The 17638-nt window shown below is 43.2% G+C and overlaps 1 protein-coding gene across 2 annotated transcripts in view; it reads right to left on the bottom strand.

The window, feature by feature from the left end:
• The window catches only part of DVL3 (dishevelled segment polarity protein 3), a 170157-nt gene that overhangs the window by 150534 nt on the left and 1985 nt on the right, over window positions 1-17638 (bottom strand). The gene's annotated exons all lie outside the window — the stretch shown is intronic.

Below are 17638 nucleotides of genomic sequence, written 5' to 3'. Positions count from 1 at the left end.
GCCTTAGAAATGAGACTTTGATAGAAAATTTGATATTATTCAGGAATCATCCACACGCAATGCCAGATTTTATGGTTTAGCCCGGGTTCACTCCAGTGCTTTGTCCACCCCTCCACGTTTAAAGGTAATGCAACCTGCTTAGTATATTCTTCAGCCTGATAGCATGTAGGTCCACGCTGCGATAGTACTGCAGGCCTGAGGCCTTAATAGGAGCCATTGCATTGTGTCCATTGATCCCCTCCCCTCTCATCAGGGTCATGGTCCCACGGTTCTCTGGAATTTGGTTGTCTCCCTAGGTGCATGGACGGCAGTGGAGAGTGACCTTTCAGATGGGCACCCAGCTCAGAAGAAGGGCGAGTGTTTGGGACAACCGCTTTGCTCATCTGTGCAGCAAGAGTTGCTGGTGAGTGGGGGCATTGCGCCAAACGGGTGACTGGCTCGGAGGCAAGACAGGCTTCAAGGTAATCTGCTGCAAGCACCTGTATATCAGGAGGGGTTAGGGGTTGCAGCAGACTTGTACAGGATTCAACCCGGAGCCAGAATGCTGCAGATCTCGTCAAAGTTGGCTAAGAATTTGGCCTTCCATTGTTTCGTAAAGGGCCGATCAGGCAATCCCATTAGTATTAGGAGTGCTTGATGGCTTACCCCCAGCGGTCCTCCACGCAGCGTACCAAATGAGTAGGTCTCCGTAGGTTTGTCCGGCTACAAGAGTGTGGCTCCAAAACTGCATGAAAGGGCTCCCCAGTGGTCAGTAGGGTAAGCAGTCACTTGAGTAGGTCTGAGGGATGCCACTTCACTTTAAGATCTTGAATAATTGTAGCATTTGCTTCACTGAGTTTTAAAAAAGTTTCCAAGAGCATATCAGTTTAGTTATTATAAAGCATTTCTGATTTGTGTGTAACCTACCGACAATGAAGTCATAGCTCACATTTTTCTAGGCAAATGGGTAATTTATAAAGGGCCTTATTAAGAACAGTTACATTGCGGAATCCATCTTTTCTATGCGTCACTTATGAATGCATGTGTGGTCATCTTACCTTTTTATCCTCAATCATGTTGTGCCTATGGGCTAATTTCACTTTATACAGGAGTTTGTCAGATGACAATTTATTCTCTAACACAAATTAGGGGAACACCACACCCAAGTTGATAGAATCCCACCCCCGCTTCTCACTTGAGCTACTTTTGTGAATTGTCAATCACAACTGCATAAGGCAGGGTCTGAAATCGTTCATACAAGTTTAAAGTGTGTGTGTGTGTGTGTGTATATATATATATATATATATATATATATATATATATATAAATTTTTTTTCCTAATCTTTTCAATCTTAAAGGTAACAGTATATAAAATAGTAAAAAAAAAAAAATGTTTTTACTTTTTTGGAGATGTTTACATATAGACCTAAATAAACAAACAAATAAATCCTGGGCTACTGTTAAGTTAGGAAACTCTCAAGCTAATTTTCCTAAAATTATGACAACATTTTAGAGACTAAACATTTTAGTACTGTTAACCAATCTTGTAAATGGGTAATTACTGTATAGCTTGATGTAACTCTGTATGAATCAGCTCTGTAAGCTTTCTGTTAGTGTCACAAGCTTGTCATGCTAGCCATGATTTACAAAACACTCATTGACTGCAGATTTCTGCCCTTCCTAGTAAGCAACCTTTTTAGTTTATGCATGCTAGTTTTTGCATGCTAAACTTGTTAGAGATGTCTACTCTTTCATTGAGGTTTTATGAATTAAAATAAACTATTTGCAAACTATGCAAATAGTATGTGAATACATAACAATAAGTGTAAAAATGAATACTAAATATACATATCATAACCAGTATATGAATACCTGCAAGAAAAAGACAAACAATGCAAAGAAATTGACAATGCATAATAGGCAATAATGGGGGGGGGGGGGAGTTACATTCTAAGTATGAGTAGGGAGGAAAGCTAAAATGGGTCGGAAATGTTCACCTTTGGTTATTATTAAAATTAAGATTGTCAGTAAAACTGGAATAATTTACAATTTTATGATCTGACAGGAGGCTCATATTTGCATTTTTAGCGCTCCGCCGAGAGAGAGAAAGCAGCATGAGGAGCTGGCCGAAAAAAACAAACAAAAACAAAAAAAAAAAAAACGTAGTCTCTTCCTGAGGAAAACACGGAGGAGACAGCAGCCCCTCATACAAAATGCGCTCCAAAAATGGGGTTTATAGCTGCCATCGAACCTAATGTGCCAATAAAGCCACAGTGACTGGCGGAGCTTAGTAGAGAGCTGGCGGAGTGAGAGGTGTTTATACTCTGGCCATGTCTGCAAAAAAAAAAGTTTTTGTCCCTGGAGTTTTTGTCCCAGAAGGGCGAACCAATTGAATTCCATTAATGAGGTGCATACAAGTGGGTCTTTGCCCAGTTTTTGATAACTAGGACACAATAATTTGTGACAAGCCTTTTGAAGATGGATTGATCCAGCAGTCACTGGCATCTCTCCAGAGAACCAGTCCACTACTAGGTTCATCACTTATGGTAGATATTCTGTGTGGAGAGTGATATTCCTTTTGAAGTAGAAATGGTTGATGTCCTTGGTGATTTTGGAGAGTAGTTTTGAGTGGGCACTGCCAAGGCGGTTGATGCACATTAGCTAAAGAACACATTCTTTTCTGTTCCCAATATTGAAGATGAGGTCTGAGAAAATGAATTCCTTCCATCTTGAATGTGTGGTATCTGACAAAGATGTTTAGTGCTCGGAGCTTGATTACTGGCCTGAAATATCCAGTCTTTTTTTTTTTTTTTTTTTCTTGACTAAAAAATTTTGTTGTTAAGAAAACCTCCATCGTTTTGGGCTTTTTGACATTCTCGCTTGAGGAGGAGGGATGACCCATGGTCTACCTGCCCTACCAAAAACATTCCATGTGGGATGATGGTCTAAAAACCTTCCTAAGCAGGTTGTAGATTCAAATGCCTACTAGAGGGTACTTCTGATTCACCTGTTGGCCAACATACACCTAGGTCTGAGCAGAACAAGTCGCCTGCACATTTCTCTGAAACTTAACTCTGATTATGGGGGCATTGTCCCTGTGTTTTTTGGTGTGCGTTTTTTTTTTTGGGGGGGAGGGGGAGGTTGCAAGGGGGAACCTAGCCTCCCTGGGATGTCCCCTTGATACTGGAACTGGTTACCACCAGCCTTCAGGCTACTGGAACCCTTTTCCAACAGAGGCCAAAATGAAAAATATTCCACTGATGACCACAACACCACTTTTATTGTATACAGGGATATCCGATAGTCCCACAAATTATGGACATGAACAGGATTAGTACAAGAATTTTTAAAGCAACATTCCTATACTTTCCAGTTACTGCAGGTGTCCATCTAATTTCTGACACCATAATTGTAGAACCAAATTCCTACCAGGGGGTATTTCTGATTCACCTGTTGGCCAACATACACCTGTACCTGAGCAGGACGGGTCGGGATGAGCTTTGATAGGCAGCTAGCTGGGAGAAGGAATTGGTTCACACGGACAGCATGTCTGTATGTAAAATAGTGTTCTTGTTTATTATTTTTAAAAATAATTTTATTAGTTATTATGCTAATGGTTAATTACGAATATAGGTGTACATGACTAAAACCATGATTCATTATTTAGTTTTTCAGGAGATTAGCAACTAAGCAGAAGGTAAACTTGAAGGCAAGATATGGGGCAAATACATTTGGGGTACATTTAGAGACAAACTAGCAGGTCAAGACAACAAAGTAGTCAGGTGTGGCGGAGTTGTTTTTCAAACCATTTTTTGCAAACTCTGCTGTTTAGCTAAATGTAAATGCTAACCATATAAAATATGGTTTATAGTCTGTTATTTTACTCTTAACACAGGTCTGTGCTTTATTGAAAATAGAGAAAATTTTAACATGTTTTTGGAGTTCTTTTAAGAAGAGTTCTTCAAAAGCATTCCCTAAGCCTGTGGGCCTAGCTCATTGGAACTCAAAATCAGTCACCTTAGGGTCTATGTGTGACAAGACTGCTTTCATCTCTTGATAGAGAGAGCGCCACATTTGTATTGATCATAAGACAGATACAACATTGCAAAAAAACAAGTCCTGCGCTCACTCCCATCACTCCTGGGCGTCAGCAACGACCACAGTACACATAAGCCCCAATACATACAGCAAAAAGTTACCTGTGCTCTCTCCTAAATGTATATTTAAACAAATGGACATCATTTAGTTATTCCAATGGCCATTGGAGGGAATGCCCTCCTGCCAATGTCAAGGCAGACCCTCCCTAGACGGGTCCTACACTGATCTTTCACCTTGCTTCCTTGAGCTGCTGGGAAAGATATCTCTAATAAGAGAGAGGGGTATTTCTTTTTATAGCATAAGAAATGCAACTTTACCTATTTAGTCCGACCCAGAAAGACAAGAAATCATGCAAGTGCACCCATAGTATTATTATTATTATTATCATGTTATTATTTATATAGCGCCATCAGATTCCGTAGCGCTGTACAATGGGTGGACTAACAGACATGTAATTGTAACCTGACAACTGGACATACAGGAACAGAGAGGTGGAGGGCCCTGCTCAATGAGCTTACATTCTAGAGCGAGTGGGGAATAGTGACATAAAAGGGTAAAAGTAGGGGTACGAAGTAGGTTGTTAGAAAAGTATTCACTGAGGGCTAAGTCGGTAATTTTTGACAATTGCAGGAGAAGAGTCATGGGGAGTGAGGGAAAAAAAACTGCTTACAGTTTAATTGATATGCTTTCTTGAAGTGTGTTTTCAATGATTGTTTGAATGAGTGGAGACTGGGTGAAAGTCTTACGGAAAAGGGAAGCGAGTTCCACAGAAGAGGTGCAGCCCTGGATAAATCTTGTAGGCGAGCATAAGAGGTGGGAGTACGGACAGAGGATAGACGTAGTTCTTTGGCAGACCGCAGGTGCCTCAACGGGGCATACTTGTGTATAGGTAGGTTGGAGCAGCATTATGTAGGGACTTGTAAGCAAGTACCAGGATTTTAAATTTAGCCCTATATCTAACTGGAAGCCAATGCAGGGACTGACAGAGTGGGAAGGCGTGGGAGGTGGGAGCGGACAAGAAAATGAGCCTCGCCGCCGCATTCATTATAGATTGCAGCGGTGCAATCTGGGAACACGTAAGACCACTGAGAAGGGGATTGCAGTAGTCAAGGCGAGATAGAACAGCAGCATGGACCAGTACCTTAGCCGCATCCGGCATTAAATAGGGGCGGATGCGCACTGTGTTTGAAATGGAAGCGACAGGATTTGGCAATTGATTGGACATGAGGGGTGAAGGATAGGTTGGAGTCAAAAAGAACACCCAAGCAGCGAGCATGCAAGGTAGAGGTGATGGTAGCGCCGTTGGCTTGGAGGGAGACAGACACGGGAGTGGTAACACTTGAGGGAGGAAAGACCAGAAGTTCTGTTTTGGACAGGTTGAGTTTAAGGAAGCGAGCATCCATCCAGTTGGAAATAGCAGAGAGGCAGTCAGTCAGAGACACGAGTCAAGATGGGCAGAGAGAGATCAGGAGAGGACAGGTCGATTTGCGTGTCATCTGCATAGAAATGATAATGGAAGCCAAAGGAGCTGATGAGTTTACCAAGGGAGGCAGTATAGAGAGATAACAGTAGGAGACTTTGGGGGACGCTAACAGAGAGTGGTTGGGGGTGGGGGGGGGAGAGGCAGAGTCAGAGAAAGAAACACTGCAAGAGCGCTGGGAGAGGTGGGAGGAGCACAAGGAGAGAGCAGTATCCCGTAGACCAAAATTACGAAGAATGTGAAGATGCTGTTGATCAACAGTGTCAAAGGAAACAAAGATCAAGGAGAATTAGGATAGAGTAAAGGCTGCGAGATTTAGCAGCAATTAAATCGTTGGATACTTTGGTAACAGCCGTTTCCACAGAATGACCAGCGCAGAATCCAGACTGAAGGGGGTCAAGCAGAGAGTTGGATTCGAGAAAGTCAGTCAGTCAGTCAGTCAGGTGTACACAACTCTCTTGAGGATCTTGGAGGCAAATGGCAGTAGTGAGATAGGGCGGTAGTTGGATGGGGAGTTTGGGTCAAGGCTGGGATTTTTCAGAATTGGGGTTACAGTTCCATGTTTGAAGGGTGAGGGAAATGTGCCAGAGGAAAGGGAGAGATTAAAAATTTCAGTGAAAAGAAGAGCAAGAGAGGGAGACCAAGTGCGGATGAGATATAAGGGAATAGGATCGAGGGAACAGGTGGTGGGGCAGGAGGACCGGAGCAAAGCAGAAACTTCTGCTGTAGCAAGTACAAATGCGTGTAGAATGGTGGAGGGAGTGGGGTTGGGTGATTTATTGGTAAGGGAAGGAGAGAAATTAGCGCTCTTCTCTGATCGTAGAGATCTTCTCAGTAAAGTGAAATGCAAAGTTTGTGGCGGACAAAGTGGTAGAAGGAGGGGGCGTAAAAGGGAGTATAAGAGCATCAAAAGTGTGAAATAGATGTTTGGATTGATGGTACAATGTACTTATGAGGGTGTTAAATTATTTTTATACTTTATTTTGCAATGATAGAAGTTGCGATGCATCAATGGTAGCTTGTGCAAAAGCAATCACATTTCTTGTAGCAAAGGATATATCGTTAATACTTGCAGTAAATTGTACATTGGTGTTTGACCTGGTCGCAATCCATCAAGGGTTTTGTAGCACTATAAGTAACTTCATTTAACGTAAACAATTACATAAACAATATCAAAGGAAAAGGAGGCACAAAGAAGTGTTGAGATTGGTACAATTTGCGTGTGAGTTTTGTAGGGAATCTAAGCATTTCAGTCAGCACGCATCCCGCGTCCGTCACTTCTCTCGCCCTTCAAGAGGCTGTCTGTCCGATTCGGGGACGGGTGCCCACAGCCATGCAGTGGTGTTCGCTGTGGTATGGCTGCTGTACAGAGGCCCGTGCAAACACAGGTTCTGTCTTCACGGAGAACTGTTTTTTGCAGTAAGGGGTTAAAAGACATGTTATGGAATGGTGATTATATGTATCATCTGTCTTTAGAGTAGGTTAAAAACATGTACTGAGAGGGGGAGGCCAGAGGCAACCGGGATCCCCCTCCACCCCGCGTGGTCCCACATCCCCGCCCTCCGTCTCATTCCCCAGGGACCGGTCAGTTTATACCCCTGTCTCGTCAGTGTACTGCTCCCACAGGTGCCACACCTTTTGAAAGGTCTTTGTGGTGTTCCGCACCTATGAGGTCAGCTTGGCCATAAGGTGGTTATCTTTAATCTTTGTAATGACCATGGACAGGGGAGGGGGCTCTGGGCAGGGCCATTTCTGAGCCAATGCCCTTCGGGCCGCCAAATATAGCATGTTAAGCAGTTTCTGGTTGTGACGGGACAATCCCTCTGTGGGCCTAGATAGAAGACACGCCATGCCCAGGTGTCTTTGTAGTATTGAAGCTCAGGTCTACCACCCGGGTCCAGAAGCTCCGGACGATTGGGCACTCCTACCACATGTGTATGTATGTACCCTTTGCACCACAACCATGTCAACAAGAGTCGTTGGGGCTTAGTTTCATGTGAAGTTGCTTGACCGGGGTGGTGTACCAGCAAAATAACGTCTTGAAGGATTGTTCCTGGAGGGTGACACAGATGGAGGAAAGTAATTTACTTTTGCAGCGGAAAGAGCCAGGCTGTAGGAGTGCAGCATAAATTTATAGTGGAGGAAGTCAGCAGCTTTCAGCAGTTCTGGAACATTTTTGGAGGTAACAGGTCAGCTTGGTGTGCCAGGGTTGTAAATGGGGGCGCTTCCTGCGTTTAATTGTAGGAGGTGCCATTATGTCGAGTTGAGAGGAGAGAGTTGAGTTGCAGAGTGAGGTTGCAGAGTTAGGGCAAGTTAGATTTGAGATAGGTAAAAGGAAAGTTTGGAGTTTGGTGGAGAAATCATTGATTGTTATTCCATCTTCCGTAGTAATTGCAACCAATCCTTATGATCTAAGCTTAAAGGGGCACTAAAGATTGATAAACAACTACAGCTTGCTTTAGTGTTTTATGTGTAAAGAGTGTATTCTATTTTTTTACATTTTACAAAATGTGCAGATTTCAATAGAAAATCGGTGTGCGTTTTTTTTTTTTTTATATAAGATAACCTTCTTTTTCCCCCTTCTTCCCAGCTCTTCCTAGTTAGAGTTAAAGGGAAACTCCAGTGCCAGAAAAACGATCCGTTTTTCTGGCACTGGAGGGTCCCTCTCCCTCCCACCCACCAATCCCCGGTTACTGAAGGGGTGAAAACCCCTTCAGTCACTTACCTGGGACAGCGGCGATGTCCCTCGCCGCTGTCTCCGCCTCCGCGACGCTCCTCCTAGTGATTACGTCGGCCGGTGGGCGAGACTAATCTCACTCACCGGCCGAGGAGACCTAATGCGCATGCGCGGAAATGCCGCGCATGCGCATTACGGCTCCCCATAGGAAAGCATTGAAAAATCATTTCAATGCTTTCCTATGGGGTTTTGAGCGACGCTGGAGGTCCTCACACAGCATGAGGACGTCCAGCGACGCTCTAGCACAGGAAACCTGTGCTAGAAACAAGGAAGTGACCTCTAGTGGCTGTCTAATAGACAGCCACTAGAGGTGGAGTTAACCCTGCAATGTAAATATTGCAGTTTATGAAAAACTGCAATAATTACACTTGCAGGGTTAAGGGTAGTGGGAGTTGGCACCCAGACCACTCCAATGAGCAGAAGTGGTCTGGGTGCCTGGAGTGTCCCTTTAACTCAAGAGCCAGGTAATTGCTCAGAGCACCTGTCTCTCATTGAGCTGCATTGGGAAGTATGTGATAGGGCTGCCACAGAAAGTATCGGCTGGCGCATGCTTACAGAAAAGAGATCTTCAGTTGTTGCAAACCATTTTACCTATATCTGTATATGTAATCCCCACTGAAAAATGCACAATTGCATGCATGCATTTTATTTTACTGCGGTTTATCTACTAAACAGCAATTTTACTTTTTTTGGGCAGTGGAGTGTCCCCTTTAACGTAATTCCCAGCAATATATATAATTGAATGGTTTTCAAAAGCTGTGTTTAATCACTAGGCTCTGAGTGGACACACATTGCTACAACACAGCTTTCATTATGGATAGAATTTTTTGATGCAAAGGCAACCGTTCCCCTAAATATTCAAACTTAAGAGAAAGTCAGCAGTAAGTTTAGTGATGCTAATTTTATTAGAGTACAAACACTGAGCACAACTGGGGTAAATATGAGAGCTCATCATTTTTGGGAATAAGCCAAGTGCTTTACGATACGTTTGGGCTCAAATGACCCTATCACCTCATGATTATAGGTTACTAAAGCCCAAGGTTAACTTAAACTTTTAAGAATACAAAAGCTCTTTTTTAATTGCATTTAATAAAACATGCTTATGTATACCAAGTATGGAGCACATTATCCGGTTTTGAAAAAGCAGATTGGCATATTTATGCTAGAATACCAGATATCAGTCCAGCAATAGATTTGAACCTCCAATCTTTAAATTAATCTCACAAAGTCAAAAAATTAAGGAACTACCTGCAAGTAATGAAACCCAGAAGGTCAGTAGCCACTGAGCAGTGAACTATGTTTAAGAGAAAAGAGTCCTGGGGAGCATTCACTACCAGTAAGAAAATGTCTCACTACATGGTAACCATGCAATAATGCAGCACTCTAAAATCAATCTTTAAACCTTATGCAGTTTTCAGCTTATGTAGTCAAAATGTGAGGCACCAATGTGCAGTTGCAAATATATCTTGTAAATAAATTCCAATAGTTTAACACGATTTAGACAGAACCCACCGAGATATATTTAAGTTTAAAAGATTGTGTGCTGCCAGAAATGTTTGATAATACAAAAGGGAAAAATATTGAATATAGGTCCAAATAATAATCCCACACAAACACTCACAAATTCCTAGTATGTGCCTTCAGTACTGAGTGCACATGATGGCACATACATACATCACATAAAATACAATGGTGAAAATGACCATGCTGCATGTCAACATTTAGAGATGAGGGTAATCCAAAACAGACTTCTGAAAAGAACAGAATGCACAAAAGGCAAAAAAGAAGAGGGGGAAAAAAAAAATCCCACAACAAAAAACCTTTTGAACATTATTAATAGTGTACTCACACACAATTGGTGTAGAATATATAAATACAAATTACAAAATTAGAATGAAGACAAATGTTTGAATGCTCACAAAGTAAATACTTAAAAATAGAATCCTTTGTTTCACTGTTACCATTATTTAGTTAAGTGTGAATTGTCTGAAATTAAAAAGAGAATTAAAAATGTTGGCCTTTACAGAGATACTATAGTTCCAGGAATACAAAGCTGTATTCTTGGCACTATCGCTGCCCCAGCCTCCTCCCTCACTTATGCCCCCCTTCCCGGTGAATAAAGGGTAAAAAAAAACCTTATTTACTTCTTATCTTATCCCAGCGTCGATGTCCCTCGGCGCAGGGTTAACCCCCCCTCCGATGTCCCGCGACTCGCAGGCGCTAATTCGCATGTGCGGCAAATGACTAGCGCGCATTAGACCTCCCCATAGGAAAGGATTGAATCTATTATTTCCTATGGGGAAAAACAGCAATTTTACTTACCGTAAATTCCTTTTTTCTTTGTATAGTGGCAGTACTCACAGTTGGGTTGTTCCTTCCAATCTGGGACAAGAAGCTCCCCCTTCTTCCGGTTTTTATGCCTGTGCTCCGCCTGCTGCCTCCATAAATCCTGTATGCCCTGAACACACGCCAGTAATAAAAAGAACCCAAACGGAGACTGAGTCATGCAAAATACATTTAATCTATACAAAAAAGTGGAGGGAAAGCCAGTACTGCCACTATACAAAGAAAAAAGGAATTTACGGTAAGTAAAATTGCTGTTTTTCCCTTCGTATAGTGGCAGTACTCACAGTTGGGATATAACAAGATCCCCGTAAAAACGAAAGGGTGGGAACTCAGCAGGCCACAGCTTGCAACACCTTACGCCCAAATTCAGCCTCAGATGATGAGAAAATGTCCAGCCTATAATGCTTGATAAAGGTATGCAATGAAGACCAGGTAGCCGCTTTGCAGATGTCTTCAGGAGAAGCCGCAGCTCTTTCAGCCCATGAGGTAGCCATAGCCCTAGTTGAATGAGCCCTCAATGGAAATTTTAGGGGAATCCCTTTGGAGCGATAGGCCAACCTGATGGTATTTGTCAGCCATCTAGCTAATGAGGGTCCAGAGACAGCATTACCCACACATTTGCCTTGAAAGTAGACGAAAAGATGATCTGAGGATCTAAACTCCCGAGTTTTATGAAGGTAGCATTTCAGGGATCTCCTAACATCAAGGAGATGCCATTTCTTTTCCAGCTCAGATGTGGGCGATTGACAAAAGGCCGGCAGAACAATAGGCTGGTTGATCGAAGCACTTGAAATAACCTTAGGCAAAAAAGAAGGTCTGGGATGTAGAACTACTTTCTCTTGATGAAAAATGGTGAATTCCGGCGAAGATGATAGAGCTCGGATCTCACCAATTCTCCTAGCGGAGGTAACCGCCACCAGGAAGGCCGTCTTGAAGGTAAGAAATTTGATGGAGACTTGACACAAAGGTTCAAATGGTGGTTCACAAAGGGCCTGAAGAACCAGAGACAAATCCCATGTAGGAAAGGAAACCAGCCTGGGAGGCCTCTTCAACCGTATGGACTTAATAAACCTTCGAACAAGAGGGTTAGATGCAATATCCTGAACCAGGAAGTGACTAAGCGCAGAAATCTGGCCCTTGAGTGTAGACACCCCTAGGCCGGCTTCAAACCCATCTTGCAAAAAAGAAAGAATTTTCGGAACTGAGGCTTTGGCCGGATCAGAATTCCGGAGATAACACCAGGTTCTGAACTTCATCCAAACCCTGAAATAGATTCTTGAAGTGGACGAGCGGACAGATGACAGCAAAACGTCACATAGACGGTCAGAAAGACCCTGACCTTGGAGTATCATCCTTGCAGCAACCATGCCGTCAGGTGAAACATTGCTAGGGTTTCTTCTGGAAGCTTCACGTTCTCTAAAATGTGAGAAGAGACCGGGAGGTGCCAACGAGAGATGGCCATGTTTTCCACTTCCGAAAACCAACTCCTGTTCGGCCAGAAGGGCAGGACTGCCAGAATTCTTGCCTTCTCCCAACGTATTTTCTGAACAATTCGTGGGATAAGGGCTATAGGAGGGAAGACATAAGCCAGATCGAAAACCCAAGGGAACGATAGACCGTCTAGGACATCTGGGTAATCTTTTGAATGAAGTGACGCAAATCTCTGCACCTTTCTGTTCCTCCTTGTTGCCAACAAGTCCATCTCTGGCCTGCCGAAGCGTGCAACCAGCTCCAGAAAAACTTCGCTTGATAGAGCCCAGTCCGCTTGGGACCAATGGCTTCTGCTGAGGTCGTCTGCAATAACGTTTAGAGACCCTTTGATATGGGTAGCTGATATTGCGCAAAGATTTGCTTGGGCCCAAGTCAAAATGTGGTAGCAAAGATCTTGAAGAGCTTTTACTTTTGTGCCCCCTTGGCGATTCAAGTAGGCCACCGTAGTGGCGTTGTCCGACTGAATCCTTACCGACTGATTGGCGATGAGAGAACTGAAGGAAATTAGGGCTTCCCAAACCGCTTTTAATTCCCTGAAATTCGAGGAAGCGCATGCCTCTTCTTTGTTCCAAAGCCCTTGATGGAAATGAGAGCCTAGATGAGCGCCCCAACCCGTCTGGGAGGCATCTGTGGTTATCGTAATCCACTGTTTTAGTGCGAACGACAGGCCCTTTGAAATGTTGTCTCTTACTTTCCACCAGTTCAGTTGTTTTTTCACCGTGTCGGATAGACGGAAGGGAGCGTCCAGATCTTCCTGTTTTCGCGTCCACTGGGATAGAATGTCCCACTGTAACGGTTTGGATTCCGCTTTTGCCCAGGCGACGGCAGGTATTGTCGCCGTTAGGAGGCCTAGCAACCTCATAGCATCTCTGATTGAGCTTAGGTTTCTTTGCAGCTTTGATACTGCTTTGAAAATCCCCACTTGTTTCTTTTTTGGAAGAAAAAGAGATAGGGACTGGGAATCTATCCGAAGCCCCAAGAATACTAAACTCCAAGACGGGGTTAATTCGGATTTTTCCAGGTTCAGGATCCAACCGTGATCTTTTAAAACCTTCCTTGCAATCTCTAGATGAAGTTCTAGTAGTTGTCCTGACTGTGCTTTCAGGAACCAATCGTCCAGGTATGGAACAATCGCAATACCTTTCAGACGTAGAACTGCTGCCACGGGTGCCAGAATTTTTGTAAAAACTCGAGGGGCTGAAGACAGGCCAAAGGGAAGAGCCTTGAACTGCAAATGGAGAATCCTTCGCCTTTTCGTTAGAACTGCAAATCTGAGAAACTTCCTGGAAGATTCTGCCACTGGAATATGCAGATAGGCGTCTTTTAAATCCAATTTTGCCATGAAATCTCCCTTTTGTAATATGTGTGTTACCGACAGAATGCTCTCCATACGGAACTTCTGGTATGGTATGCAGGTGTTGACTTGCTTTAGGTCTAGAATCGGACGAAAGGATCCATCTGGTTTTTGCACCAGAAAAAGGCGTGAGTAGACTCCTTGAAATTCCCAACCTTTGGGTACCTTCTCCACCACATTTTTTCTTAAAAGGATGAGTGCTTCCGTAAGCAGGGCCTCTGTTTTTACCTTTGAAGGATAGCTCGACAGAAGGAAGGATGGCCGAGGACTTGATGAAAACTTTATCCTGTAACCTTCTGAAACGGTTCTTAAAATCCACCCATTTGAAGTACTCTTTCTCCATTCGTGGGTGAAGAACCGAAGGCGTCCTCCCACTCTTTTGGCGTCAAAACTTCCTCTTTTTCTCTTGCCTGTTGGATTCATGCCTAGACCACTGGCTGTTGTTGCCACCCTGTCTGTGGAACCTGCGAAACCGCCCCTGGTAACGAAAGGGCCGCTGGCTCTTGTACTGGAATCTCTTAAATCCCTGGGCTCTTGGTTCCAGCGGAAGGGCTTTCTTTGTATCTGACATATGTTTAATAATGTCTTCCAACGGGGTACCAAACAGCTTGTTCCTCTCGAAGGGTAATTCACATAACGCTGCTTTCGATGCTGAATCAGCAGTCCATGTTCGAAGCCAAAGAGCCCTCCTGGCTACTGATGATAACCCCATAATTCTTGCTGATAAACGAAGAAACTCCTCAGCAGTATCTGAAAGGAATTCATTGGATAGCTTCAGCAGGAACATGAGATGGGAAGGGTCCGTATCGGATTTTCCCATGAGGGAATCTTCCAGTGCTTGAAGCCAAACACTCTGGGCTCTGAGCACTGCTGAACCCGCAATTTCAGCTCTGCACTGAAAGCCTGCGGCCTGGTATATTCTTCTACATGAAGTTTCGGCTCTTTTGTCCATAGGATCTTTGAGGCCAGAGACTTCGCCAATGGGTATAGTAGTTTTCTTAGATAGTTGGGCAATCTGAATATCTACTTTAGGAAGATCTTCCCACTTTTCCTCAGACTGGAGTTTGAACAGTAGTTTAAAATGTTTTGAAATGAACGCCCGTCTTTCAGGATTCTTCCATTCCCTGTGAAGGAGATCCAATATTTTTGGAGACATAGGGAAACCTTTAACCTTCACATTGGTAGGTTCCGTCTCTTGAAAAGCCGCACTCACTTCTTTAATGAATCTTTTCAACTCTTCTGGTGGAAAACCCTCCTCCACACTAGAAGTTAAGCTGGAAATATCCGAAGGAGAAGAAAGGGAACATTCTCCAGAAGAGACGTCAGACTCAGAAGGGGATCTATTCCTCCTACGCTTTTTAGGCAATTTCTCCTGAATTGCAGGGTCTTTCTTCATCGTATCTTTAAAAGACTCAAATGTCTGGGACAAATTTTCCTGAAACCAGCCCAGGAAGGATGCCATATCCGACTGTTTTGTTTTTTCCAGTAATTCAGAAGCGCACTGGTTACATGTCTTTTTGCGACATCCGTCAGGTAGAGGAACAGCACATTCCAGACAACATAAGTGCTTAGACTTGCTTGTGGCTTTTTTGGGCACAGAAATAGACATCTTGTCCTTATCTGCCTTGTCCGGAGCTATAGGGCTGGACATATCTGTGAATCAGAAAAAAAGGAATGAAATTAATAAAATTTTAAATAAATTTTTTAAAGAAAATAAACGCATGCATAATAGTAGGTGACAAAGTGGAGAGTTTAAATAGTTAAACCTCACCTTTAGCCACCTGAGGTCCGTGTAGGAGGGCTGGTGACACGGAAGAACCGAACTGCACACCCACCCTTGGGGTCAGAAGGGTTCAGCACAGCTTAAATACAGTTTTTTGAAAATTTGAAATTTTGCGCCAAAAAACTCCGGATCGCGCATGCGCAGTAGCGCGATACCGGGTTTGGTGGAACGCAACGTCACCCGGGCGTGCGTTCCACTGCTGTGCGCATGCGTAAGGAACCACGAGGAGGACCGCCCGGGAACTCCTGCGGAAGAGCCACATAAATTGCCCTACCTGGTCGCGTTCCGTAACGCTGGACCGGAACCTCTGCCACTCAGCTCCCGCCCGGGGAGCTATCGGGCGTACACCTCCCCGATCAGCAGCCTGTGCTGATCGCACCTTCTCCACCAGACTGGGGAACCTGTCCGTCCCGTTTGCCGGGACAAGAAGAACTGGCGTGTGTTCAGGGCATACAGGATTTATGGAGGCAGCAGGCGGAGCACAGGCATAAAAACCGGAAGAAGGGGGAGCTTCTTGTCCCAGATTGGAAGGAACAACCCAACTGTGAGTACTGCCACTATACGAAGGGAAAAATCTGACGCTGGATGCCCTCATGCAGAGTGTGAGGACGTACAGTGTCAGATACCAGGTCAAAGGTCTGTTACGATGCAGGAAGCGCCTCCAGTGGCTGTCTGGGAAAGAGCCACTGGAGGCAGACTCCGTGCTGCAATGTATGTTTTACATTGCAGCACTAAGTGCAAAATGAACACTGCACCCAGACTACTTCAGTGAGCTGAATAGTGTCATTGAACATTGGACACTTCAATAGTGTCCCTTTAACAGCTGCACTGTGGAAAAAAAAATATTGTAATGAGTTCTAGTTCCAGCTTGGCTATAGTTGCCATGCAATCTGATTTTCACTTCAAAGATTTCACAATTACCACTGCGGTAAATAACCCTATGTTTCTTGTATATTTTGTTTTTTTATTAAAAAATAAAATGTTTACTTTAAATGGAAATATGCTGGCATGGTATAAATGTAATTTTAGGTGTCAATGCTAGGCTTAAAACACAGTCAAATTACCCAAGAAACAAATCTACAAAACAATACATGTGATTATCACTACTGAGATGATACGACACAAGCAAAGATAGAAACATAAGAAGAACAACGAAATTCATGCAATAAACAAACATACTTTTCTAAACCAATATACCTTGTTTCCAAACTGTGGTTAAGACTTCAAAATGATTGTATGATGTATTATTCGTACAGCCCTGTAAATGCATATTACCAGAATAGCCTAACTTATAATAAAATAAAATAAAAAAAAAGTGTCCATACCCTGTGGTGTCTTATGAAATAAAAACCAAACCAAAAACAGTGTCTGCCTATGCCTCTTGCAGTAGCATCATGTGAATCCAATTATCTTCACATAAAAGTTTAGCGTTACCTGCTACTCTGGACTTGCTCTAACTCTTACAACACATTCCTCATGAATTACACTTCTACAATTGACAGGCAGAAGGGGTGACATCTAAGCAAATGCCAGTAACCAGAATACATTGATATTTTTACCACACTACCAAAAATAAAGCAGAATATAAGACCTATGAACAGGAGAAAATGGATATTTTCACACAGTGATCATTCCGCACATATGCAGTTTACAGGAACAATGGAAAATTAACAAAATGCTTGTTAAAGAATACAAAACAGAAACATTGTAAAGATGATCACAATTTTTGGTGCAGACAATTTTCCACAAAACTCCAGAATACTAATACAGTAGGTCACAATACCAACTTACAGATGAAATATTGCTTTTCACAATGTGTACAGTATTCAGTAGGGTTAATAGAGATTTGTTCAAATCAATGCTTTTTTCCTGAAACCTCAACTTTAGGTATGCAACTGCAAGAAGGCTTTTTAAACCCAGTTTATGTACGACACGCTGGCATCAAGCACGTTCTAACCCTCAGACATCTGAACGGTACAGACAAACAACAGTAATTCAGACATGCTGAAGTTAGAAGATTTAGCTATGCTTCACACTCCCTCCTACCAAGCTCCTGTATACAGAGAACACAATTTTCCACTGTTTACACTGGAAGGAAAGCATTGGTACTTGTTCTAAACTCTTCCTGGATGTCTGTCATAGCAGCACTGCCTTCTTTGCCTATTCACGCTCTCTCAGAACAAAGGCCTGTGCAGAGCTTCAAAAAGACAGCTAAAGTGAGGTGAGAGTACAACAGATACTGCCATTGTGTTTCAATACAGACCTCAAACTGTAAGGTCCTGATCAGCACAAACATCTCTCTTTTATAGTCAAGTAGCACGTTTTATTTTACCATCACCAAAATAATAGCAAACAATTTCCAATGGTCAG

This window comes from Pelobates fuscus, chromosome 2 (genome assembly GCF_036172605.1).
Source record: "Pelobates fuscus isolate aPelFus1 chromosome 2, aPelFus1.pri, whole genome shotgun sequence".
NCBI classification, from domain to species: domain Eukaryota; kingdom Metazoa; phylum Chordata; class Amphibia; order Anura; family Pelobatidae; genus Pelobates; species Pelobates fuscus.
Note: the sequence above shows the minus strand (reverse complement) of the source record. Positions and strands in the feature narration are given on the sequence as shown.